Source organism: Bos indicus, chromosome 3 (genome assembly GCF_029378745.1).
Source record: "Bos indicus isolate NIAB-ARS_2022 breed Sahiwal x Tharparkar chromosome 3, NIAB-ARS_B.indTharparkar_mat_pri_1.0, whole genome shotgun sequence".
NCBI classification, from domain to species: domain Eukaryota; kingdom Metazoa; phylum Chordata; class Mammalia; order Artiodactyla; family Bovidae; genus Bos; species Bos indicus.
Genome location: NC_091762.1, coordinates 88,444,288 through 88,470,027, shown reverse-complemented (window position 1 = coordinate 88,470,027; position 25,740 = coordinate 88,444,288). Strand labels below are relative to the sequence as shown.

At 42.1% G+C, this 25,740-nt stretch overlaps 1 protein-coding gene across 1 annotated transcript in view; it reads right to left on the bottom strand.

Moving 5' to 3' along the window:
• Positions 1 to 25,740, bottom strand: part of DAB1 (DAB adaptor protein 1) — a 1,468,439-nt gene that overhangs the window by 936,140 nt on the left and 506,559 nt on the right. The window contains exon 4 of the mRNA XM_070786460.1: positions 8,551 to 8,713. The gene's annotated coding sequence lies outside the window, so the exon portion shown is untranslated. The remainder of the gene's footprint in view (positions 1 to 8,550; positions 8,714 to 25,740) is intronic.

Genomic DNA, 25,740 nt, shown 5'->3' with positions numbered 1-25,740 from the left:
GTTTGCTCAAGAGGGCTGTTTCATTTACTAACTCACTCACTCACTCATTTATTCACTCATTCCTTCACTCACTCATTCATTCATTCAATCAAAAAGAGTTAAGTACGTACCAAGTACACAGGATGCTTCTGATTCCTTCCTCATTACTTCTACATACTCTGCACTTATATCTAACAAAACACAAACACTCTGCCAGGTGTGTTTATTGATGTGTCTGTTGAGCTCATTAGATTTTAGATTCCTTGAAGGCACATTGGGTCTTGCTCACAGTCTAGTGAAGTTTCTAGAATCGAGCATGTAGCAAGTGCTCAATAAATACTTATTAAAGGATGAATAAAAGAGTAAATGACTGAATTGCTTTTCTAATTCTCTCCAGGTTGCCATATTCTGAAGGGAATTCTCCAAGCCATCAAGTTGGCCTGGGATGAAATGTTTTTGTGCACATTACTTAATAAAAAGGGCTCTGGGTCAATTGAAAAATTTAAAGTCAATATGAAATTGATCCTCATCAGCACTTTCTTCTCCAAACATATAGACAAAAGGACATTTCTGAAACATATGTATTAGTGTTGCATTTTCTGCTCCAAAGACTCAGTGATTGTTGTCACCTTGAAGTCCAGCCCTCATTAATTTATGGGGCACCCAGCATAATCAGCAACAGGCTTCTTGGTAGGATAAATCAGAGACAAGTCTAGAATTTGGGGGAATCACTAAGCTGCCAACAGCACAATTTCCTTTCATGCTTTTTTATCTTAGAAGTCACTGAGCACCATTTAAATTAAGCTGAAGACCTTTAGGGTCTTCCCTAGTGACTCATTTGGTAAAGAATCTGCCTGCAATGCAGGAGATCCAGGTTCAATCCCCAGGTCAGGAAGATCCCTTGGAGAAGGGAATGGCTACCCACTCCAGTATTCCAGCCTGGACAATTCCATGGACAGAGGAAAGACCTTTAGGCTGACTTTCAAAGACATTCTAAGGTAATCAGCAAACAGGTCCTCTTCAACTATTCAAGGAAAATAATACATCTCAGAAATTCCCATCCCATCTTTGCTCAGTATAGTAACCATATAAATGAAGATGTGCCGAGAAGGGAGGAAAAGCAGTCAGTAGAGGATTAAAACAAAACTCTTCCTCCTGGAGGAAGCACAATGCAATGACAGAGCCAGAGGTACCACATGTGACAAATGCTTGGGAACAGTATCTGGCACATAGGTGTCTCCATCACTTGAGAAGCTGGATGCAATGATCCACTTAGACTCCAGTGTTCTTGCCTGAAGAAGTCCATGGACAGAGGAACCTGGTGGGCTACAGTCCATGAGGTTGCAAAGAGTTGGATACAACTGAACAGCTAACACTTGCACTTTTCAGACAGAATTGGGAAAATGATTCAGGACCTCTAGGTTAAGCAACAGAGATGCTGATATGGACTGCATGCTTGTGTCAACCCAGAATTGATAATGTTGAAATCCTAAGTGATTGGGATTTAGGAGGGGAGGCCTTTGGGAGGTAATTAGGTCATGAGGAAGGAGTCCTCATGAATGGGATGAGAGCCCTTAAAAGGAGAGACAGGACAGCTGGCTTCCTCTCTCCGCCAGGGGAGGATGCAAGGAAAGAGCTGCCATTTGCCAACCAAGAAATGGGCCCTCAGACACTGGATCTGCTGGCACATTGATCTTCGGCAGACTTCCCAGCCTGCAGAACTGTGAGGAAGAAATATTTGTTGTTTGAGCCACCTGATCTACAGTGCTTTTGTAGCACCAGCTTGAACTAAGATGAAGGTGAAGTCAGAGCTTCCCATGTTGACTCTCATCTCCTTTGGTTCTGTAGGATGGCGCAGTATCATAGCCTGAGTGCCCCCTTACCAGAATCATCTGGCGAGCACTGATAATGTCTTATATTGTTTCATTCAGGACACCTCACCTCTCCTCTAGCTGAGATGCAGGATGGCAATGTAGTGGGCCATGATTTTCTGAATGCCAAGCTGTACATGCAGAGAAAAAACAGGGGAGACTTCCCAGCATGAATATCCCCAAATTTCAGATAAGGGTCATAGCAGTAGAGACTCCACCAGACTTGGGCTCCAGATTGTCCTGATAATGGTTCTGTGGAAGTAGGGATGGTGGTAGGGAACAAGGGCTGGACAGGATTATGAAAAGCTTCAATGAGGAAGGGGCTTTATCTCAAAGTGTGTCTTTGAACTTGGTGGGAGGTGCCAGGCTTTAGCTTCCATGGTATTTCAGATAATCTACCCCAAGTTTCTGTGAACCAGGCTGGACCCTGTCTCTTCTGTTTCTCCAGATGTAGAAAACATCACAGCTAATAAAAGGTGTTGATCAATACTGTCAGTGACACTGTACCGTATTTCATCCTTATCTTGTTTTCTAGTTATTCAAACGAGTGTGTTTATAGGTCCAACTGTTAAAGCACCTCTTATTTTAACCCTAAGCCCTACCTGGCATATGTGTGTGTGTATGTATATATATATAATATTTGTTGTAGATAATATTTCAAAATATGGTCACAGTAACTGTTCAGCAATACTGTTAAAAAAATATAGTATTATTTCCATTCTAAAAATGAGGTTCAGAGTGGTTAAGATGCATGCCAAAAGCCACATAGCTAGTAAGCAAGAGAGCCAGGACTTGAACTCACTGCCCTAATTCTAAATTTTTAAATCAGTGCAGTTTTCCCATTTTGAATATAAGTTAGAGTTGAGGTTTATGCTCTCTAGCCCAGTTGTGGTCCCCCTAGTTTGTAGAAATCCTGATCTTCATGATGTCTTCTGGCTCTCTGGATTTGACACAGTGCTAGGACTTGCCTTGCACATGCTCTCAGCCTCTTCCCTCCTGAGACACTTGAGATAATTCTCCCGTACATGAGTCAGTCCTGATCCAAAGCCATTCCTCTTTTCAGTTTAATTTTTTAATGATTTACTTTTCAAAGTTCATAAAAGTGATACACAATCATAATATCAGATTTAGAAGAAAAAATATAAATAGTGAAATAAAAGTCTTCCTTATCCCATGACACAGGGAAATTCACTCCCAATATCTTAATGCCTTGTCTTCAGCCTTTTTTGGGGTCAACATCTACACATCTAGAGATATGCTTGCAACAATTTGGAATAATGCTGTACATAAAGTCCTGAAGCTTATCTTCATGTCCACATGCCATTAAGAACAATAAAAAATTCTTTAGAATATATTTAATGACTACATTATTTATATGTGAAAACTTCGGTGAACCATTTTCCTCCTTTTTGGAAATTTTGGTTGTTTGCTCTCTATCAAAACTACAAGTAATTGGAAAGAAAGTTGTTTGCTCATGTACCTTTGTAATTTCTGTTTTTAGGATAGAATATTAGAGGAGGAACTCAAGTCAAAAGCTAGGAGTCATTTTAGTCCCTTCTGGGCAATTGATATTAATTACATTCTCACCAGTACAGTTCCATTCTACAATGGAAGATCATTTTTCCTGGAAGCTTCCCTCAAAGTGGTAATAAAGGATAATCTTTTAGGTAACCCTGCACTTGCTTGCGGAGAAGGCAATGGCACCCCACTCCAGTATTCTTGCCTGGAAAATCCCATGTCTGGAGGAGCCTGGAGGGCTGCAGTCCATGGGGTCGCTAAGAGTCGGACATGACTGAGCGACTTCACTTTCACTTTTTACTTTCATGCATTGGAGAAGGAGATGGCAACCCACTCCAGCATTCTTGCTTGGAGAATCCCAGGGACGGGGGAGCCTGGTGGGCTGCCATCTATGGGGTCGCACAGAGTTGGACACTACTGAAGAGACTTAGCAGCAGCAGCATGTGCTTGAGTAGGAACCGAGTTTAAGGGATAGCAACACAAAACTCTGCTTACCTAGGCTGGGAAGTATTGTGGTTAACACAGCTAGCATTACTTATCCTAACTAATCCACAGGGAGTGTCTGATTTACTCAGTGATCTCCAAATCAAAAAGCCTCAGCTGGTTCTATGTATATAGCCACGAGTCCGCCTCTGACCAGCATGCTTTATATGAAGGCATGGGTGATCTGTAGCCCCTAGCATCCAACCTAGTGTTCAGCATATTGTAAAACTTACCTGCATGTGGTTTTATGTGTGTTTATGGAATGAATGAAACCATACAAGAGCTTTATGATTCCAAGTGGCTGACATGTAAACAAGGTGTACTCTGCCAAGTGAAGTGACTCATCATCTGGCCTCTGACCCCTATGAAAGTGCTTCACCCCCAGAAGAAGCCCATTCAGCTACTCAGGGCACTTGTACACTGCCTGCCCACAAGAAAGCCCGATGCTGAGGACCGCCCTTCTGAACAAAGGCTTTTGGCAGAGGAAGTGGTATTTCCCAACACAGTCGTTTCTCCTCTCCTGCTGATGCTAATTACAGTTTGCTGAATGTAAATTGGGGAAACATCTCGCCCACCCAAAGGAGTTCCAGAGATGGGCTGTGGTCTTCACAGTAACCTGGGAGCAGAAATCTCTCCTTCCTAAGTCTTGTATCCTTTTTCCTTCCCACCACAACACAGACAGGTAAACACAGAGAAGCGACAAAGTGAGTTTGGACTTGTGAATCATCCCAACCTCAGGGCCTTTCTCTTGGTCCTGGCTGTGATGTGAAGCTGGGGGTATGAAATGGAGGCATGAGGAAGACACTACCTGGCTGGCAGAGATGCTACATGTGTGTGGGGCTACTGGGGCAGTCTGGCAACACAGTTATACAATTAATTATACTGAAAAAAGAAACTCAAACTTCTTTGAAAGGCCCCTGCCCATGGGACCACCATATTGCCATTTTGCCACACAATCATTCCTTTTTTCTGCTTTAGCATCACTTGTTGAATTTCAACCTCTATTAAAATCCTTCTCCTTCTTTCAGGGCATTATCAAGGGTTACCACCTCAAGGCAGCCCTCCCTGGCTGTGTACTAGTCATAGCCGTACGAACACATTCAACTTTCCTCAGTGTTATCATAACACATTGTTTGGGCCTCTTTTATACTATTTTGGGGGTCTGTGCATCTATTGTCAAGTCTGGAAAACAAGGCTGATGGGTTTCTAAGGTCTTTTCAAGCTTTTCTTTTCAAAATTGTATTTTTTGCATTCTTAGGAATAATCAAATGCTTAAAAAAAAACCAAAAACAATATAGTATAGTGGTAGGATTGTGCTTTGGCACTATGGCTTCCCTGATAGCTCAGTTGGTAAAGAATCTTCCTGCAGTGCAGGAGACACTGGTTTGACTCCTGGGTCAGGAAAATCCACTAGAGAAGGGACAGGCTACCCACTCCAGTATTCTTGGGCTTCCCTGGTGGCTCAGTTGGTAAAGAATCCACCCACAATGCAGGAGACCTGGGTTTGATCCCTGAGTTGGGAAGATCCCTTGGAGAAGGGAAAGGCTACCCACTCCAGTATTCTGGCCTGGAGAATTATATGGATTGTATAGTCCATAGGGTTGCAAAGAGACAGACACGACCGAATGACTTTCACTTCAGCACTATGAGAACTGAATTGGAGCATCAATTGAGTTGCTTCTAGCTGAATGGCCTGGGCAAGACTTATCATGTCTTTGGGCCTCAGTTCTCCCATCTGTAAAATGGCAATAATGCTGATGTGATATCACAAGACTGTAGAATAGAGTAAATCGGGCTGTGCATGTGAAAGTATTTTGTAAATAAATAGTGAAATATAGTGTTGATAATACTTATTTCAAGAAAAAGCCCTGAGTGATTCTCTCCCTAAAGAAACTACACCACTGCTGGATTAAACATCTTAAAACCTAACACCTCTGATTCTCAGAATCATGCCCAGTAATCCACACTATCTCTCTGTCTGCAGAACAAAGATTCTTCATTACAAACCCACAGGAACCTTAACAGTCACAGTCTGAACAACTCTGTGTACCCTCTTGCAGATCCTACTTTGTGTTACACGTTTGCCAGGTTTTTGCCACATAAACAGAGTAAAGAATTAGAGAGGCTAATTAATTTAGGGTCAAGTCATAGATTTGCAAGTGAATATCTGTGTGATCCTGTGAAAACTGCTTTACTTTCTGAATCTTCGTTTCCTTGTCTATAAATCAGCTCTGATAGCACTCACTATAAGGAACTGTTGCGAAAGTGACCAAGTGACATCTCTGTTAAAGTGCGCAGACAGGGCACCCAGCACACAGCAGGCACTGAACAAAGACCAGTCCCTTTCTCCTTTTCTCTCCCTTTGCGCACCAAGATTCTAGAATTCCACAATATGAAATATTCATCCACACAGATGCGGGCTAGACAATGGGTGGTCTCTAGGGGAGTGATGTCAGAGAAAGATTTTACCAGAAACTCCATTTCAGTATCACCATCAGGGTCCTGCTTGAGCCTGTCACCCACTGGGCTCATCACCAGAGTGAGCATTTAATTTTTTTTTTTTCACAAAAGAGTATTCTCAATGATGCATGTGATAAATACGCTGGCTTTAAACCTTTTAGAAATATTAAAGGTTTCACAGCTCAATGTTTGACAGACTTGATTAATCCCTTCCACACAGATATATTCAGGAGGATAGCTGTAGTTGGGTTTTAAAGCTCCAAGAGTGTTTTCTGATAAAGGTAAAGAAAAGCTAAAGCACTTTTAAAGACAGAGAGGTTCGTGTGCTACACAGAATAGACAAAGACTATGAAGACCCAGAATTCAGAGGAGGATGGAGAGGCGGAAGCCAGGGTCCATCCAGGGAATCGTGCTTTAAAAATTTTCTCCCTAGGAGGAATTTTCCAATGAAAAGCACACATCCTGCCTGACCAAAGGCCGTTTGTCTGAGAGTTTTCTTCTCCGTTGGGTTCCAAAATGAATGATGTGGGAGGGGGGAGGGGGCAGGGCAGACAAAGGGCAGAAGAAACTTCAGAGGTGAGTAAAATGGAATTGACCACTGCCCCCTATCATAGTCCTGGACCATTCAACAGCCTCCTGCTCATTCTTCCAGTCACCAAGGCTGTTTCTTGCACCGACCTCCCCAATTCCCAAATGCACTCTGAGCGCCTCAAAAGAACAAGAAATATTTTTGGATATTTTCCCCCTCAGCAACTACCTTAGTTTTGTATATAATCAGTGCCTAATAAACAGTGCCTAATAAACATCATAAAAATCTAAAAAAAAAAAAAAATCCTTGAGGAAATGCTGGCAAACACCCCTACTTAAGAATGATGCTTTAAAAAATTACTATCAGATTCCATGTCCTTCTGATTTCCATCATACGAAAAAGACTGAGTTTAGAAACTAAACCATGGAGGTTTCCAAATAAAGCCTCAGTAGACAGATACCGATAGAGTACTACAACATTGCTACGTGAGCTGGACACAGTTCCCAGCTCAACCAACATGGCCTGGGGTAAAAGAGACTTGTCATCATTGTGGGAGGTGCTTTGATTGAAGGATATATGGGAAAGCAGAGGGGACAAAGGAAGCTATATCAGACACAGCATCTTTGTTCATGGGAGATGTTTAAAAAAGCTTTGAGAATGAGTGATGCGCTCTTAAGCTGAAGTTTGAAGGACATCACAAAAGGGGAAAGTATACTTCTCTGTGTTCATGTACATCGTTTTGATCTGTGAACTTCCAATTAAACTCCAAATGGAACACTTGCTCTGCTAATCAACCTTCCCCACAAAATTTCAAAACGTCAGCCCACCCTGCCCCTAGGTTTTTTTGGACACTCAAGTCAATCTTCAACCCTGACCCCTATTTTATTTTTATGGAAGCATTTTCCCAACAGAAATACCAACATATTTGCCACAAGATATTATGGGGGGCAAAGGTGTAATTCAATTATGTGACTTAATCAATTCAAATGGCTGATGTATAAGGATCTCAGGATGCCATCCAGCTTTCAACTCAAGGCGAATAATTGTTCCATAATTTCTTAATTCTCCCGCAAGACAGTTTAAATTAAAGGATGTCAATTTGCAAAGCCAGACTGCATTGTATTCTTAAATTGGGCCTGAAATAGCCACAAGATGAAGGGTAATAAGGCAGAGAGCAGAGCCCAGGGTGCCTGGTGCTGTGCAAAATTGTTTAATACGGTCAGACCCTTTAATCTTCATATCTACTGATGCAGAAAGCAGCATATTTCTGTCACTTATGATAAGAAACATTACTTTTTAAATTCCTTGGTGAGGCCCGCAGATCTTCTAGACAGCCAAGATAGCAGGAATCTCTATTTCTGTGTGTGTGAACATTTCTTTTTTTCCCTTAAATTGGTTTTATTCTAATTCATTTAGTCTCCAGTCTGAGTTAGAGACAAGTAACCCTGAATGGAACCACACAGGAGGAGAACAAAGGCTTCTGCCTTCCAGTCCTCAGATGGGACTGGCTACCGGCTCCTTGAATAAGTCAGTGATTAAACAAATAATGAACCTGAGGGCATTCACGATAGGACAGTCAGTCAATTCCAGAAAGGGAGAGAATTGGAACACCATCTAAGAGAAACAAAATCCTGCTCCAAAGTGAAGGGTGCAGTGCGGGAAGCGGATACTTTAAACTCTTTTCCTGGAAGAGTCAAGTATTTTACTCACACGTGTCCTAGGAAAAGGCTGGGCCAATGTGTCCAGGCTGGGTCGGGGTGCTGCTAGGGAAATGTAGACCCCAGAATCTGGATGGAAGGAATTGGATGCTGTTTTCCCAAGATTGCCAGAGCCACGAATCAGGAATCGTCATGGAGAGAAGCCAAGGACATCGCTGTAATGAAAGAAGTATATGTCAATTTGGAAAGCAAACCAATTAGGAGGAAGGAGGACAGAGTTTGGAGTTAATGGTCACAGTGGTGTTTAAAGTAAGTGGGTCAGGATGAAGCATCATCTAAAGTGTATGTGCTACATGTAGGTGGGCCGGGGGCACAGGGATCCAGAAGAATTGTGCTGGACTAAACCAAAGGGCATTTATCAGTGTCTCTGTGCCTCATGTTGTGTCAGACATGACACAAGTGGTCTTGTTGTTGTGTTGTGTTCAGTTGCTCAGTTTTGTCCAACTCTTTGTGGCCCCATGGCCACATGTGGCTACTGGAGGGCTATAGTCCCTGGGATTTTCCAGGCAAGAATACTGGAGTGGGTTGCCATTTCCTTCTCCAGGGCATCTTCCCAACCCAGGGATCAAACCCACATCTCCTGCGTTGGCAGGTGGATTCTTTACTGCTGAGCCACCTGGGAAGCCCCCAGATAATGTCGTGGATACATGGGTACAAACAAAGCATAATGCATTCATCAATCTGTATTCTAAAAATTTGGACTAGGTTATACACAGGCTAAAATTCAATAGGTACAAATTCTACATTTCTCACTTGTATGAATCTATCTCTAGGATATTTGCCTAGAATATTAGGAATTTATCTCTAGGATAAATGCCTATAAGTAGAATTACTGGGCAAAAAAAGATGCTTATAAATTTTGATAGACATTCTCAAATTACCATATACAATAACTATGCAGTTCTACACTCTCTTCAGCGATGTATGAAATCACAACTTTCTCATGTCCTCCCCAACAAAGCTGGTCACACTATTTTGGGGGAGAGACACAAGATATAAGGCATAATAATTACAATAATAGGAATTCCCTGGTGGCTCATACAGTAAAGAATTCATCTCCATTGCAGGAGACTCAGGTTCTATCCCTGGGTCGGGAAGATCTCCTGGAGGAGGGAATGACTACCCACTCCAGTATTCTTGCCTGGAGAATTCTATGGACAGAGGAGCCTGACAGGCTACAGTCCATGGGGTTGCAAAGAGTTGGACAAGACTGAGCTACTAACACTCATTCACTTTCAACACAATGATAATGCTACTATTTAATGAACAATTGTAGCATTTTAAGCCCAGCTTTAGTCTTTATATGGAATAATCCATTTATTTGTAGTAGTAACCCACTGACATAGAAACCATTAGTATTGTCATTAAATAGATAAGGAAACAAACTTAGGGAGCATAAGAATCTTATTCTTGACCACAGCTATGAAGGGTGGGACTGGGGTTCTAGCCCTGGTACCTGGCATTTCTTCAATACCAAAAATATTAGCTCTTATTCTAGGACATGGGGTGTTATCTATGGTACTTATTGTAACAGGTACACACAGATAGGAAACCAGCGGGAGGGTGTGTGTCTAGGGAATCAGGGAGACCAATTCTTTCCATCTCAATAGAAGTATACACAGGCTATTAAGTGGGAAAATATTGGGAACAACATGATATATTTTTGTTTTTCCCCCTGCTTTTTTCACTAGGAAAATTATTTTTTCAACATTCATGATATGTAGAAAGGTCAGAGCTACAAAAATGAAAGGATGGTGTGGTTGAAGAAGCATGGTGCTGAAAGTAACATAGACCTGGGTTCAAGTTCAAGTTCTACTACTTTTAAGATGGATGATAGTAAGGCAAATTATTATATAACTTACTTCTCTGAACCTCATTTTCTTCAAATGAAAACACTGAGTCTATAATCCCAGGAAAATGTGTATGATGACTAAATAATGTAAAAGATAAACAGTGCCAAACAATTGATAAATATCACTAGTTATAAGCAATTTCTAACTACCTGTTTAATTTTATTCTTCCTGTTTCTCTTTAAAGATCTTCTGCTCTCATCAAATTGGTTTACTCACTTTTCTCAAAATTTACTCACTTTACTCAAAATTCTCAATGATGGAATTTTCCAGTCTGCTTGCACTTCTGCATTCTTTTACTTAAATACATCCTTGTCCCCAAGTCCTATCTATAGGCATTCTACCATGAAGCCATTCAGGTGTGTATCAAATGCTACCAACTCAACAGTGTCTCTTGAATAATAATCCCTGCAATATACTACCCCTAAGGAGTTTAATGGAGAAGGCAATGGCAACCCACTCCAGTACTCTTGCCTGGAAAATCCCATGGACCGAGGAGCCTGGTAGGCTGCAGTCCATGGGGTCGCTAAGAGTTAGACATGACTGAGAGACTTCACTTTCACTTTTCACCTTCATGCATTGGAGGAGGAAATGGCAACCCACTCCAGTGTTCTTGCCTGGAGAATCCCAGGGACGGCAGGGCCTGGTGGGCTGCCGTCTATGGGGTCGCACAGAGTTGAACACGACTGAAGTGACTTAGCAGCAGCAGCAAGGAGTTTAATTCCTAAGTACTATCGAATTCCTGTTTACTGAGCTCCATGACTTTTAGCAAATTAGTCATCATAAAGTGAAGAAGTGAAGTCACTCAGTCGTGTCTGACTCTTTGCGACCCCATGGACTATAGCCTATCAGGCTCCTCCATCCATGGGATTTTTCCAGGCAAGAGTACTGGAGTGGGTTGCCATTGCCTTCTCCAGGGGATCTTCCCTACCCAGGGATTGAACCCAGGTCTCCCGCATTGTGGGCAGACGCTTTATCCTCTAAGCCACCATGGAAGCCCCAAAATGCTATGCTATGTATCAGGCACTGTTCTAAACTCTTTCTATGTCTCACTTAATCCTCTCCACAGGTGATAGGTACTGTTATTATTTCCCCTTAGTCCTGAATGCCAGTCACTATTAAGTGTCTTATCAGCACAGCTGGACTGAAGGGTCTAAAGGGCAAAGAGGCCATGAGCATAATACTTGTAGACTTTGGAGTCAAAGAACATCAGCTCCAGTCTAGGTACTGATCCTACCAGCTGTGTGATGTTTAGCAAATTACCAAATCTCTCCAGGCACTGATTTGGATTTGTAAGGGGATGCTGATAATACCAACTTCAAAGAGTCATTTATGAGGTTTGAGTTTGCAGATGCAAGAATTTCAAACTGTGTGTGCTGTGTGCTGAGCACTTAAGTATCAGCCCCTATTATCACTATTTAAATAGCATGTAGTTGGTTTCCAACAAAAGGCTCCTGTCCATCACACCTTCGAATTCAATCGCTATTCCCTCTGCCTGTGCTGTCTTTCCCCACCCTCACCATCATTGCACTGCCAACCTGAAGAACTCAAGGCCCAGGTCTCTGGGATCTTGCTCTAGCAACTTCTGCTCTGTAAGGCCTTCTTTAATGGTGCCCTCTGCAGAGAGAGAGAGCTCCCTCCATAACCATATTCTGGGTCACCTGCATCACTCACCATTCTGTGGTACAATTCCTTGTTATCAGTTCCATTCAGAACTATGAGCTTCCAGAGGATGGGGACGATGCCTTAGTTATTTTTAATCCCTAATACTTAGCACCCAACATGCATAACTAACTGCTCTCTAAGAGTCTATTAAATGAAGAAATAGATTTTAAAATAATTAAAAAGTACTTACAAAACACAAATATACTCACATAGAAAACAAACTTGTGGTTACCAAAGGGGAAGGAGGGTGCAAATTAGGAGTTTGGGATTAAAATATATATACTAGTACACATAAACGAGATGACCAACCTACTGTATAGCACAGGCAACTATACTCAGTCCCTTATAATAACCTATAATGGAATAGAATCTAAAAAAGAATATATATGTATAACTGAATCACTTTGCTGTATACTTGAAACTAACACAACATTGTAAATCAACTATATCTCAATAAAAATTAAAAAAAATTTAATTCAAAAAAGTTAAAAAATATTTTAAGATGAACAAACAAACCTGAATGATAAGCAAGGGAAAGTTACCAATTCTTAACTCCCTACTATATAATGAGTGAAAAGCCACTCAACCTCCTTTTCAAAGCATAGAACAGAAACTGCTAAAATTAAATGTTTTATAAAAATAGATGAGAAAATTCTGTAAGGGACCCATTACATGCCTATCTGCCACATCTTTGCTCACCACACTGCCAAGCTATTGATGTTTTAGTGACAGACACGGCAAAATGACAGATTCACCAGCAATTTATAAACTCAAGACATTAACAGACACACTGGCTGCTCAGATATAAGCAGAGCATTACGGAAGGAAAATAATAATTAACTCATAAGGAAAGGGGCAAGTAAACATTCTATTAAAAGGAAAAAAAATCCCAAATGAATATCATCTCTTTCCATTACATTACGAGCATTAAAATTAATGGTGTTGGTTTTTCTGTGGTTTGGATCGTCATTGTATTTAACAAGCTGAAGTTAACTTCACAGTGAAAAAAAAAATAAATTAAATGTGCTGGTGTCTCAGGAAACTTCATTTTCTGAGTGAATAGCCAAGTTGCTGCACATCACCAGAATGGCTGACAATCAGTTTTCCATACTGGTGTGTTCTAAATGGGAAAGGAAACCAACTCTTCATTTAAATTATATTGCAAATCACTTCTTGCCTGCTGAATGGCAGTCAGCTGCAGTAGGTGGCTTTCACGTAGGGCCCCAAATACAACATTGGCTGATTAATGCTAATTTCAAATGTTTTCTTTGGGAGCCGGAGAGAGGTGGATGGGCATGCTATCTTAGTGCATGCGATGCTGAGGAAATTTTATGGTGAGTGACTGACTCAAAGGCCAACAGCATATTTGCCATCAGATAAAAATGCACATTCACAAACATACCAAGACAAGTCAATTATTCCCTGATTCACTATTCCCTGGGTCCCTTTGTGCAAAGAAAACTATTCATATTCCCCATCAAATGGATACACAGAATCATGGTAAACAAGCCCCCGATTCCACTATTCTATATTATATTTCCCAGGGCACCTTCCACTGTGGAAGCCATTAGTTTTGGTCTTTTTGTTCCCGATTTATCAAAACAGACATTTTGCTGGTGAGCTCAGTTTTACTCCCAAATGCAAAATAGTTAGGAGACACAATTTTCAGCCAACTGAAAGAAAAAAGCAAAACATGCTTTGTAATCTTTTGGTTAAGGTGACTGGAAATTTCTACTTCTCCACCTTGATGACTGGTATGTCGATAAATACAAAATTCAGTGCTCAGAAGCTTGCAATTCTCTTCCCCTTCCCCAGTTAACAGTTCAGAGAAACAAACCAACCCATCATGTCCTCTGAATTTCTCCCAATAAAATGCACTGGAGTCAGATCATTCAAAATTAAGCAAACTGGTCAGAACCAACATCTGAAAAAGAAAAAAATTAGCATGAGCCATCATATTCCACTTGTCAAATCAACAATACTCTTTTATTTTTTTTTCTGATTTTATTTTATTTTTAAACTTTACATAATTGTATTAGTTTTGCCAAATATCAAATAATACACAGTGTGGGCAAGGGTTCTGGGGACAGATTCTCAGCACTGGGAGTAACCCTGCTCCCAGGTCACACACAGCATATGTCAGGCACACTGCTATCGTTGACTATCAGGAGCTGATCAGGACACGTGGTGCAAGAGATGGTAGCATTTTTTTTTGCTCAGATGGTCTTGAGATAGGCTGGGACCTGGGACCCTTTGCTGCAGTGCTGTAATGCTTGCACGTGGGCAAACCTCTCAAGCAACAAAATACAAAAAAAAAAAAGATATGGAGCTAAAAATAACTGTGTGCATGCGCAGCTGGGGCAAATTATGGACAAAAATTATAGCATGACCAAAAAACCCCAACTGCCACTTCTGAAAAGTCAGGAACAAAAACTGTATCAGGTGCAAAAGCAGAGTAATAAGCATGCCCTCTGCACTCACCACCACCAGTGAAAAGTGAGCATGTTAGTTGCTCAGTCATAAGTGACCCCATGGACTGTAGCCAACCAGGCTCCTCTGTCCATGGAATTCTCCAGGCAAGAATACTGCAGTGGGTAGCCATTTCCTTCTCCAGGGATCTTCTCCACCCAGAGATCGAACCTGGGTTTCCCACATTGCAGGCAGATTCTTTAATGTCTGAGCCAACAGGAAAGCCCTGCTGCTGGTGCTGCTGCTAAGTTGCTTCAATCGTGTCCGACTCTGTGCAACCCCATAGACGGCAGCCCACCAGGCTCCCCCATCCTTGGGATTCTCCAGGCAAGAACACTGGAGTGGGTTGCCATTTCCTTCTCCAATGCGTGAAAGTGAAAAGTGAAAGTGAAGTCGCTCAGTCCTGTCCGACTCTTTGCAACCCCATGGACTGCAGCCCACCAGGCTTCTCCGTCCATGGGATTTTCCAGGCAAGAGTACTGGAGTGGGGTGCCATAGGGAAGCCCTAGAAGTGGGCAAAACACCTAAGTCACCCCTTGGGCCCAATCCCTGGACACACTCCTACACTCACCCCATATAAAAAAGAAGTTAGCCGCCCCCTTCTCAGGGGGCAAGTGAGCAAGGAACCTGTCCTTTGTGCTTACTTCCCACCTGCTGCTGCAGGGGCCCCAGTATAGCCTTTCATGAATTTCTATGTTTCTGTGTTTCTGGCTTCTAGTTTCTATGGATTCGGGAAAGTCAAGAATCCTGATCGGTATCAGCCTGGCATGGAAGCTTAGCTCTTGTACTTGGAAATATATTATTCCAGGTAAATTCCCTTTTTAAAATGAGCCTGAGTTTCCTACTTGCAGGGCTGTTGTGAGGATTTGAGGTGAATACTGCGTAGTGCAGTGTCTATCATAAAGTAGGTGCTCCATCCATGAGAGCTATTATTACAATAGCCTTTAAACAAAGAGTCCGTTTCTTTGTTTATGAGTGTTTCTCACCATACTACCGGGATCATCATGGAGTACTTGAGCTATCACGATCCACACCACTAATGGACTAATTTATAGATGTGTAAATAGCCAGTGTGCCCCGAAACCACATTTTCTGTTGTGTATAAGTCAATGTATTTCAATAGCTGAAAGCTAATTTCCACATGGGTCTTTGACCTTTAAAATTACTGAATGCCTTGCTCTCAAGTGACAGGATCTTTTCTGTACCTGACACTGATTTGCAAAATTAGATGTCCAGAAGGCTAAAACATAATTTTTTTATGAACAAGACAACAGTGTAACAAGCTTGGGACTATCTCATTAAAACCTGACTATAGCAAAGTCTTCATGACCATTAAAGGACCAGGCTTCTGCTGTGGCAGGATCTTTGGGCAGGGAAGTCACAGACAGGCTTCTGTGAGAAGGTTCTAAACCCCTGTGAGTGCATGAGGCATTCTACATATTGAGTGAAGCAGTGGTTCCCAAAGTGCATATTAAGAGTCACCTCGGGAATGTCACAAATTACTGACCATCAGGCTCCACCTGATCTACTGAATCACAGCCTCTAGAGGTGGGGCCTGCACATTAGGAAATTTTTGCAAGTGTTCCAGGTTATTGCAACGGGGAGCCCAGGTTTCAAAAATTCACTGGAGTAAAGAGAAATGTTCTGATTGGCTGATGGTCTCAAAAACTGGTGATCTTTCTTTACGTAAGGTTGAAAACTGCAGAAGCGACAAGAGGACAAACAGAACACATGAAAGAAGAAGAGATGGAGAGCAGGAGAATGGCTGAAGCTCCCGGCTGGGCGGTGGTAACTGAAGCAGCATGTGGTGTTCCCTGAGGACGGGGGAGATGAGAGCTGGAGCAGGTCTGCAGTCTGGGGGAGGAGAGGCTGGACATAGCCATGGACATACACGCCATCTCTCCAGCTCAGTATACCACTCTTGGGAACAGGTGGGAGAACCAGCAAGAGGGGAACGGGGAAGGGGAATATGGATAAATTGAGGGAAGAGAGTGACCTCTGCTGCCAAGTCTATAGCCCCAGCTTTTCACCTCTGACCGCCCCAACCTCTTTCATGCTTTTCCATGCTCTGATCCTTCCACCTGAGATCATCTTTCTCCTCCCCCACGCAAATGCCATTGGATATCACCTCCTGCATGAAGCCGTTCCTGATTTCCTCCAGCACAGTTAACTGTTAATTACTCAGTCCCAAGTATTTCTTCCAGAACAGTTCCTCTCCGACACAACTCTTCACATTATATTAACATTAGTCTGTGGTTTACGCAGATACCCTTACTGCTCAATTCTGGGTGTTTTTCTGTTTTATCCTTGGTCTCTGCCACAGGTCCCAGTACAAATTCAGTATTTTTTTTTAAAGAGACTACAGCACAGTGGTAGACTTACACTGCCATTGTCTGTACAGCATCCTTTTCGTAGCTAGCCCATTCTATGGGATTCTAGAGCAACTGTCAATCTCAATGGCATGGACCCAGGCAGAGTCACTAAAGAGACCTTCCACAAGAAATGCCATACAGAGGTTTTCTGTTCCAAGACCCATAACGATTTTACCTGAGACTGCCAAAATGTCCTTGTATGTAGCACATATAGCACTCCCTTTGGCAGGAGTAAATATTGCTAAATGCTCACACATTTAGAAAGAGTTTGAAACTGACAGATAAAGAGAGAGGATGAACCCTGATGAAGACATTTTAGCACCTGGATACAACCAGACCTGATACCTCTACATCATCACTCAAAACTTCCCACTTATATGTGCCAATATATTCATCATTTTGCTGGTATTACAGTTGGATTTCTATCACTTACAGTGTAAGATATCCGTACCAACTCAATCATACCATGATAATGACACCAATGACAAAGCCTCCAGTCAGAAAATTACACTTGATTCTTCTGTTTAAGAAATCAGCAGAGAATAAGTTCATTTTAAAACAAAGAAGTTCAAACTGTTTGACAGGGTCCAAGGTATGTATGGAAGACTCTAAGGAAATAAATTATGCAGAAATCAGAAAGCAAATGCCAGGGGCTTGGCCTGCTCCTTCTTTAAAGTAACTCTCTTTATTCTGTTTTATATACTGAGATTCTATAATTCTTTTTTTTAGAAAGGTCTCATTGCTTTAAGAAAGTGTGAAAACTAAGGCATTAAGATCTGTCCTCAAAAACAGTGTAATATTTTCAATAAATTTTTTCTTCACACATAAAAGATTACTTTTCAGTTACTTGAAAACATTGCTTACACGGAACAATTCATTCTGTAAGTGACCTGGGGAACTGAAGTTTTGCTAGAATTGAACAAGAGACATGAGACAAAGATGGAAGAACTCCACCATCATTCCAGGGATCTGATGGGACATTTTGTCCCAAACCACTGTATGGCTGGAAGCAATGCCAAAAGCTTGTTCAATGTGTTGCAAGAAGTCTGTAGGTGGATAGGAATAGAAGATTCTGCACTGGGCTTTAGGTCTTTAGGAAACTGAAAAAGAGAGAAACCCTGGAAAGGAGCTGTGGAGAAAAACTTCTAAAAAGCAGCTATTTAAACTTAGTCACGTAAGTTCAAAGGCTGAGTCACGCTTGACTCCTCTGCCTCCCTCACTTCCGATGCTTAGTCCTGCTTGCCTGAGTCATCTTCTTATAATCCTCAACCTCATTTCCTCCTCCCCACCTTCACTGACTCCAAGTCTCAGCTTTTCTTTCAGGGCAGCTGAAAGCCCTCCTCCCTCTGGCCTTTGCAGGGTCACCATGTTGAGCTTCCCAGCTCAAAAGGGACCACAGCCCTGACTTCACTGCTGCAAACCTGCCCAGGGATGAGGTTCGGCCCTTCTGCCATGGCCTTGCTCGTGTGTATCTCCTCTTCTCCTCCCCCCAGCCCCCAGCTCTGGTACGCAGCATGGACCTGCAGGTGTTCCTGTCCCAGGAGGCAGTGCCTTTGCCTGTATATCCCCTCTTCAGGTATGTGCAGTCAGGTCTCAGAATCACTTTCCTATACCAGTGGTTCTCCAGTTTGAAAATCTGCTTCAAGAAATTGTCTGGGAATTTAATCCTTTGTCAGTTGTTTCATGAATGAACGTAGAACCTATTATACAGAGTGAAACGAGTCAGAAAGAGAAAGATAAATATCATATTCTAAGGCATATATATGGAATCTAGAAAAATGGTACTGAAGAATTTATTTACAGGGCAGCAATAGAGAAACAGACATAGAGAACAGACCTATTGACGTGGGGAGAGGGGAGGAGAGGGTGAGATGCATGGAAAGAGTAACAAGGAAACTTACATTACCATATGTAAAACTCATAGCCAACAGGAATTTGCTGTATGGCTCAGGAAACTCAAACAGGGGCTCCATATCAACCTAGAGAGATGGAACGGAGAGGGAGATGGGACGGAGGTTCAAAAGGGAGGGGATATATGTAAACCTATGGCTGATTCATGTTGAGGTTTGACAGAAAACAACAAAATTCTGTAATATAATTATCCTTCAATAAAAAATAAAAGGAAAAAAAAATTACCTGGGGATCTTGTTAAAAGGCAGATTCTGAGTCAGGAGGTCTGAGAGGAGCCTGAGATTCCACATTCCTAACAAGCCCCCTGATGCTGCTGGTGAAGGGACCACACTTTGAGTAGCAAGATCTGCTAACAATTACAGTGGAAACTGTGCCTAAATAACCTCCCCCCTCACTCACCTACACTAATAATTAGGCACACCTGATAGCCTTTGCTTGTAATCAGTGCTTACAATGAACTAGGCCCTGTTCAAAGTATTGTTCATTTATTAACTCATTTAACCAGCACAACCACCCTATGAAATAACCTATTTCATAGGGTGGTTGTGCTGGTAGTATTATCACTTTCAAACTTACCCAGAGTCACAAAGCTGGTAAATAATCGAAGCCAACTTAAGCTCAAGCTTAAGCTCACCTGTTTGTATCCTTATCTTATGCTACTCTGAGAGACTCTCAACTGACAGGGTCCCGCCTCTGCTTCCTCAGCTCTTTCTGCTTTCCTCCATCCCAACTCATACAACAGTATATTGCAATAGACTGTTTACTTGCCACTGGACAGTGAATTCCTCAAGATCTTCAAGATAAGGCAAATGCCTCAAGTTAAGGCAAAAATTCCTCTGTGCCTTACCTCTGAACCTAAGGCACCACCAGGCAATTCCTGGGATAAAAGAGATATTAACTATATGTTTTAAAAAAACTACTGGCCTGCATAAACATTCGCAGAATTTAGCAAATTTTCCATTTCTCTCTGACAAAGGTTACTTTATTTCTCTTCCTCACACTAGCTAACATAAGAATCACCTGGAGGGCTTGTTAAAACTCTGGTTGCTGGGCCCCACCTCCAGTTTGCTTTAAGAGGTTTAGGAGGCTGCTGAAAGCCTTCTTTTCTAACAAGTTCCTAGGTGACTGTGCTGCTGCCAGGGGTCTGAGGACCACACTTTCACAACCACTGCTTCATTTACTCATTGTAAATTCTCAGTTTTCTTTCACAAAAGATCCTAAAGCACTCAACAGCATGCCGTATTTCAGAGACAGACTATCAAAATCCTCTGAGATCAAAGGGAAGTTTTACCTCTTCTGTTTAGGAGCATGAAAAAAGTATCAAACATCATAGCAGTTTACTAACAACCCACCCAGTAACTGGTTTTGTTTTCTATTGGAAAAAAAAGAAATCAGGTGAATTAGCAAGTGACATTTAAAGCAGAAGTCAAAAGCAAATGTAGACTTTGGTTTTAGATGCTCCAGAAGCAATTAAATCAGCTGTCTTAAATTGAGCCCATTGCTGTTGTTCAGTCCTCAAGTCATGTCTGACTCTTCATGGCCCCATGGACTGCAGCTCACCAGGTCCCCTGTCCTTCACTATCTCCCAGAGTTTGCTAAAGCTCATGTCCATTGAGTCAATGATGCCATCCAACTATCTCATCTTCTGTCACCCTCTTCTCCTCCTGCCTTCAATTTTTCCCAGCATCAGAGAGTGTTCTACTGAGTCGACTCTTTCCAACAGGTGACCAAAGTATTGGAGCTGCAGCTTCAGAATCAGTCCTTTCAATGAATTTTCAAGGTTGACTTCCTTTAGGATTGACTGGTTTGATCTTGTGCTCCAAGGGACTCTCAAGAGTCTTTTCCAACCCCACAGTTCAAAAGTATCAATTCTTCAGCGCTCAGCCTTCTTTATCATACAACTCTCACATCCATAAAATGACTACTGGAAAAATCATAGCTTTGACTATATGGAACTTTGTCAGCAAAGTGATGTCTCTGCTTTTTAATATGCTGTCTAGGTTTGTCCATACGAATGAGAATATACAACATTGTGAATAGCCAGATAAGAATATTGCAGACAGAGAGAATCACAAAGGTTAACACCCTGATATCAGAAGGAGCTCAGTCAAAGCCAGGGTGCCAGGAGAGCAGGCATAAGATGGGCTTTGTATCGCACCGGGAGATTCTGAATTGTATTCTCAGTATAATAGGAAGAAACCAGGGCTTCCCTAATGGCTCAACTGGTAAAGAATCTGCTTGCAATGTGGGAGACCTGGGTTTGCTCCCTGGGTTTGATCCCTGGGTTGGGAAGATCTCCTGGAGGAGAGCATGGCAACCCACTCCAGTATTCTTGCCTAGAGAACACCCATGGACAGAGGAACCTGGTGAGCTACAGTCCATGGGGTCTCAAAGAGTCAGATATGACTGAGCGACTAAGCGCAACAGAAGGATTTCAGCAGAAGTGTCATGTCTCATTTGCATTTGAAAAAGGTCACTGGCTGTCCTGTGAAGAAAGATTTGTAAGGGGCAACAGCGAAAGGGAAAGGATGAGTTAATTTTTCCACGCACTGGGCTACCTGAAACACTTAACAGCTGGTAGCGGGGTGGATTGGAGAAGGCAATGGCACCCCACTCCAGCACTCTTGCCTGGAAAATCCCATGGACGGAGGAGCTTGGTGGGCCGCAGTCCATGGGGTTGCTAAGAGTCAGACACGACTGAGTGACTTCACTTTCATTTTTCACTTTCATGCATTGGAGAAGGAAATGGCAACCCACTCCATTGTTCTTGCCTGGAGAATCCCAGGGATGGGGGAGCCTGGTGGGCTGCCGTCTATGGGGTTGCACAGAGTCGGACACAACTGAAGCAACTTAGCAGCAACAGCAGCAGCAGCAGTGGGGTGGATAGGAGCAGGGAGAGGTTTATCAGTCGTACCAATTTAAAGTTGGTACCAATATAAAACTTTACAGCCTGATCAGATAATCCACTTGCATTGCACTATTTAAATACAACATGCTAAACTGGTCTAGGCTAGTTGTAGCCAAGGTGCTGCAATTCAGGCCTTCAGCTTGCTAGAAAAGTCCATAGAAGATTGTCTTTTTAGAATATTCTCAACAGAATGGCCGTGTATAATCCCCAGAAGGGCAGATTTAAAGAATACAGCGGCCCTTTGAGAGCTGAAAAAGCAGATAGTGAAGTGCTATTTTCTTTTCTTACAAAATAAGTCTTTTTCAAATTATAATGAAATTCCAATCCATGGATGACCATCAGTAACAATAGTCAACACTTACATAGTGCCCACACACCAAGCCCTATTGTCCTGAACGATGACGCATATTTACTCATTCAAATCACCCATGAAGTAGCCACCGTGCAGTGCTGTGCTTAGTTGCTCAGTTGTGTCTGACTCTTTGCAACCCCGTGGACTGTAGCCCACCAGGCTCTTCTGTCCATGGGGATTCTCCAGGCAAGAATACTGGAAGTGGGTTGCCATTCCTCCTCCAGGGGATCTTCCCAACTCAGGGATCGAACTCAGGTCTCCTGCATTGCAGGTGGATTCTTTACTGTCTGAGCCACCAGAGAAGCCCAAGAACACTTGAGTGGGTAGTCTATCCCTTCTCCAGGGGAGCTTCCCGATTCAGCAATCAAACTGGGGTCTTCTGCATTGCAAGCTCTTTTTTTACCAGCTCGGCCACCCAGGAAACCAGAAGTAGTCACTACCAGTTCATTATTCTCATCTGATAGATGAGGAAGCTGAGGCATAGAATGGGTAAGTAATTTGCCCAAGATCACACAGCTGGTAACTACTGAAACTGAGGCTTGACACCAGGCCTTCTAGCTCCAAAGTTGTGGCCAGAGTGTTAGCCATCATACTATTGCTTCCAGAGAATTTTCAATATGAGACATGTTTACTTATTGAGAGAAGGCAGCCCCACATTTTAAATTATCTTGTATCCCTAGCATAATGTCTGACACAGAATAATCTGTCTCTGAGGATGAGCTGAACCTGGATACTGAGCTTCACTGCCCCCTATAATGGAGTAAGAAAAAACACCAAGTCAGAGGCAGGAACTGAGTTCTAAGATAATATCCTCATGCCAATGACATACGCAAACACAAAAATGCATGCTGATGTTGTCAAAAGACTCTGCAGAATCTCAACAAAATTACATGTAACTTTAGATACTGTGGAAGAGGTACCCAAATTCAGTTTTTCTTAAAATAAGGAAAAGAAAGTTCCAGAGGAAAGCATGCATGTAGCTGCACCAACTATCGTCCCCCAAACATGGTGGGTGTTGAGCCAACTAAGCCCCTGGCTGGCATCACAGATGAGGCCTAACTCACAATGGTATTGCCAGAGCCAAGGACAGTACCTGGCATAAAATCTGTTCTGTTCTGGTGAGTTGCTAAGTCGTATCTGATTCTTCATGACCACACGGACTACAGCATCCCAGGCTTCCCTGTCCTTCACTATCTCCTGCAGTCTGTCAGATTCATGTCCATTGAGTTGGTAATGCTGTCTAACCATCTGCCATCCCCTTCTCCTTTTGCCTTTAGTCTTTCTCTGCATCAGGGTCTTTTCCAAAGTGTTGGCTCTTCATATCAGATGGCCAAAGTATTGGAGCTTCAGCTTCAGTATCAGTCCTTCCAATGAATATTCAGGGTTGATTTCCTTTAGGATTGACTGGTTTGAATGCCTTGCTGTCCAAGGGACTCTCAAGAGTCTTCTCTAGCACCACAGTTCAAAAGCATCAATACATGGGATAAAACTGGCTGAGATGGGCAGATCCCTTGAAGTCCCTGCTATACTTGCTGTGTGACCTTGGTCATGTCACTTTCCTTCATGGGCCTCAGTTTATCTGTGTGTACCCTACTCCAGTACTCTTGCCTGGAAAATCTCATGGATGGAGAAGCCTGGTGGGCTGCAGTCCATGGGGTTGCTAAGAGTCGGACACGACTGAGCGACTTCACTTTCAGTTTCCACTTTCATGCATTGGAGAAGGAAATGGCAACTCTCTCCAGTATTCTTGCCTGGAGAATCCCAGGGACGGGGGAGCCTGGTGGGCTGCCGTCTATGGGGTCACACAGAGTCGGAAACGACTGAAGCAATGCAGCAGCAGCAGCAAACCAAGGATGATATTATCTACTCTGTGTCTTTGCCATGCATATGAGGGAAGGGGAAGGATGGAAATAAAGATCTTAGATATGTGCTTAGCTCAGGATATATAATCAGTAAGTGGTAACTTCTGCTAATATGATTATTTCTACTGCTACTGCTATTATTATTACATGGTTATAGACTTGAAAATTGGCAGTAAGGCCAAACAACTTAGGAAAAAAGCCTTAACAAAAAGCATGATTGCAGTCTAGCTTTTGAGACATATCTTACAGGAAATATATTCTTTGTCAGTTAACATAAAATATTAGACCAAAATGACTTGAGACATCTGAGAGGTATTTCAGTAGAGTGGTTAAAGGGATAGACCCTGGACCAAATCCCAGCTTCACCACTTACTAACTATGTAACCCTGAGCAAGTTACTTAACATCTCCGGTCCACTCTCATCAGTGAGATGAGAGTGTTCATAATAATCTGCTTCATGGATTTATCAGGAGCATTGAATAAGATAGAATACATAAAGCATTTAGACATTCCTGACAGCATGTGAGCGCTCGGTTAAGTGTTAACTACTGTGATTATCACGTTGCTGTTTTCACTGTGTGGGTATTTAACGCAAAATCAGGAAACTAGACAACACGAGATGCCGGGCTCCTGGTTTGCGTCTGCCTGTGGCTCACAGTGAAACAAACTCCAAAGAAGAGCAAGACACTGCCATTCTCATTATATCACAGCACTGAGGCAGTTCAGAGAGGCTGTCTGGCCATCCTAATAGGTACAGGCTGGCTATTTAATGACTTACAAAGACAACAAGAAAGAGGAACAGTTATTTGATGCCTAAACGTTACAGAAAATAAAAGAGAAGGTTGGGGTGTGTAAAAAGTATTGTTCCATTCCTCAGGGCAATTAGCGTATTCAGGACATACAGCTGGCAAATCCAGAAACTGCTTTTTCTCTTCTATCAAAGGATAATATATATTTTCACCTTCAGAAAGGTTAGGTAATTATAAATGTATTCTCCTTACTCATAATATTTTAAGCAAGTAATTGTTGCCCATGGGAACATGTTTAATTATTTCTGATGAGCAGTTGTGGCACAGAACCGTGAGAACACGTCAGGCAGAGTGTGGAAATCGCGGCCCAGTTCTTAATTGTGTGGGAATCTTGTCCTTTCATCGTGGAAAAAAAAAATCCCATATTGATTTTTCTCTCAATTGATTTCACAAAATTTTCAGTTTAGCAACACTGAGTCTCTCCAATTATAGCATCTTCTCGATTCTCTGGGTGAAAGGCTGCCTCAGGCCTTTGTGATAGAAACGTCACACTGCCCAGCAAGCACCCTTTCCTGGACACTAGAGTCTCATAACTGTTCCCCCTCCTCACCTGGGCCAATTTTTAAAAACTGAAATATAGTTGATTTATAAGATTGTGTCCGTTTCAGGTACATAGTAAAGTGATTTGGATATATATGTATATACATATATATTCTTTTTCAGAGTTTTTTCCATTATAGGTTATTATAAGATAACAACCTTATTTCCCTGTGCTATAAGTAAATTCTTGTTGTTTTTCTGTTTTATATATATATACACAGTAACATGTATCTCTAAATCCCATGCTTCTAATTTATTCCTCTTCCCTTCCCCTTTGGTAACCATAAGTTTGTTTTCTATGTCTGTGAGTCTATTTCTCTGTTATGAAATAAATTTATTTGTATCATCTTTTTATATTCCACATATAAGTGATATCATATAACAGTTGTCATTCTCTGTCTGACTTACTTTACTTAGTATGATAAACTCTAGGTCCATCCAGGT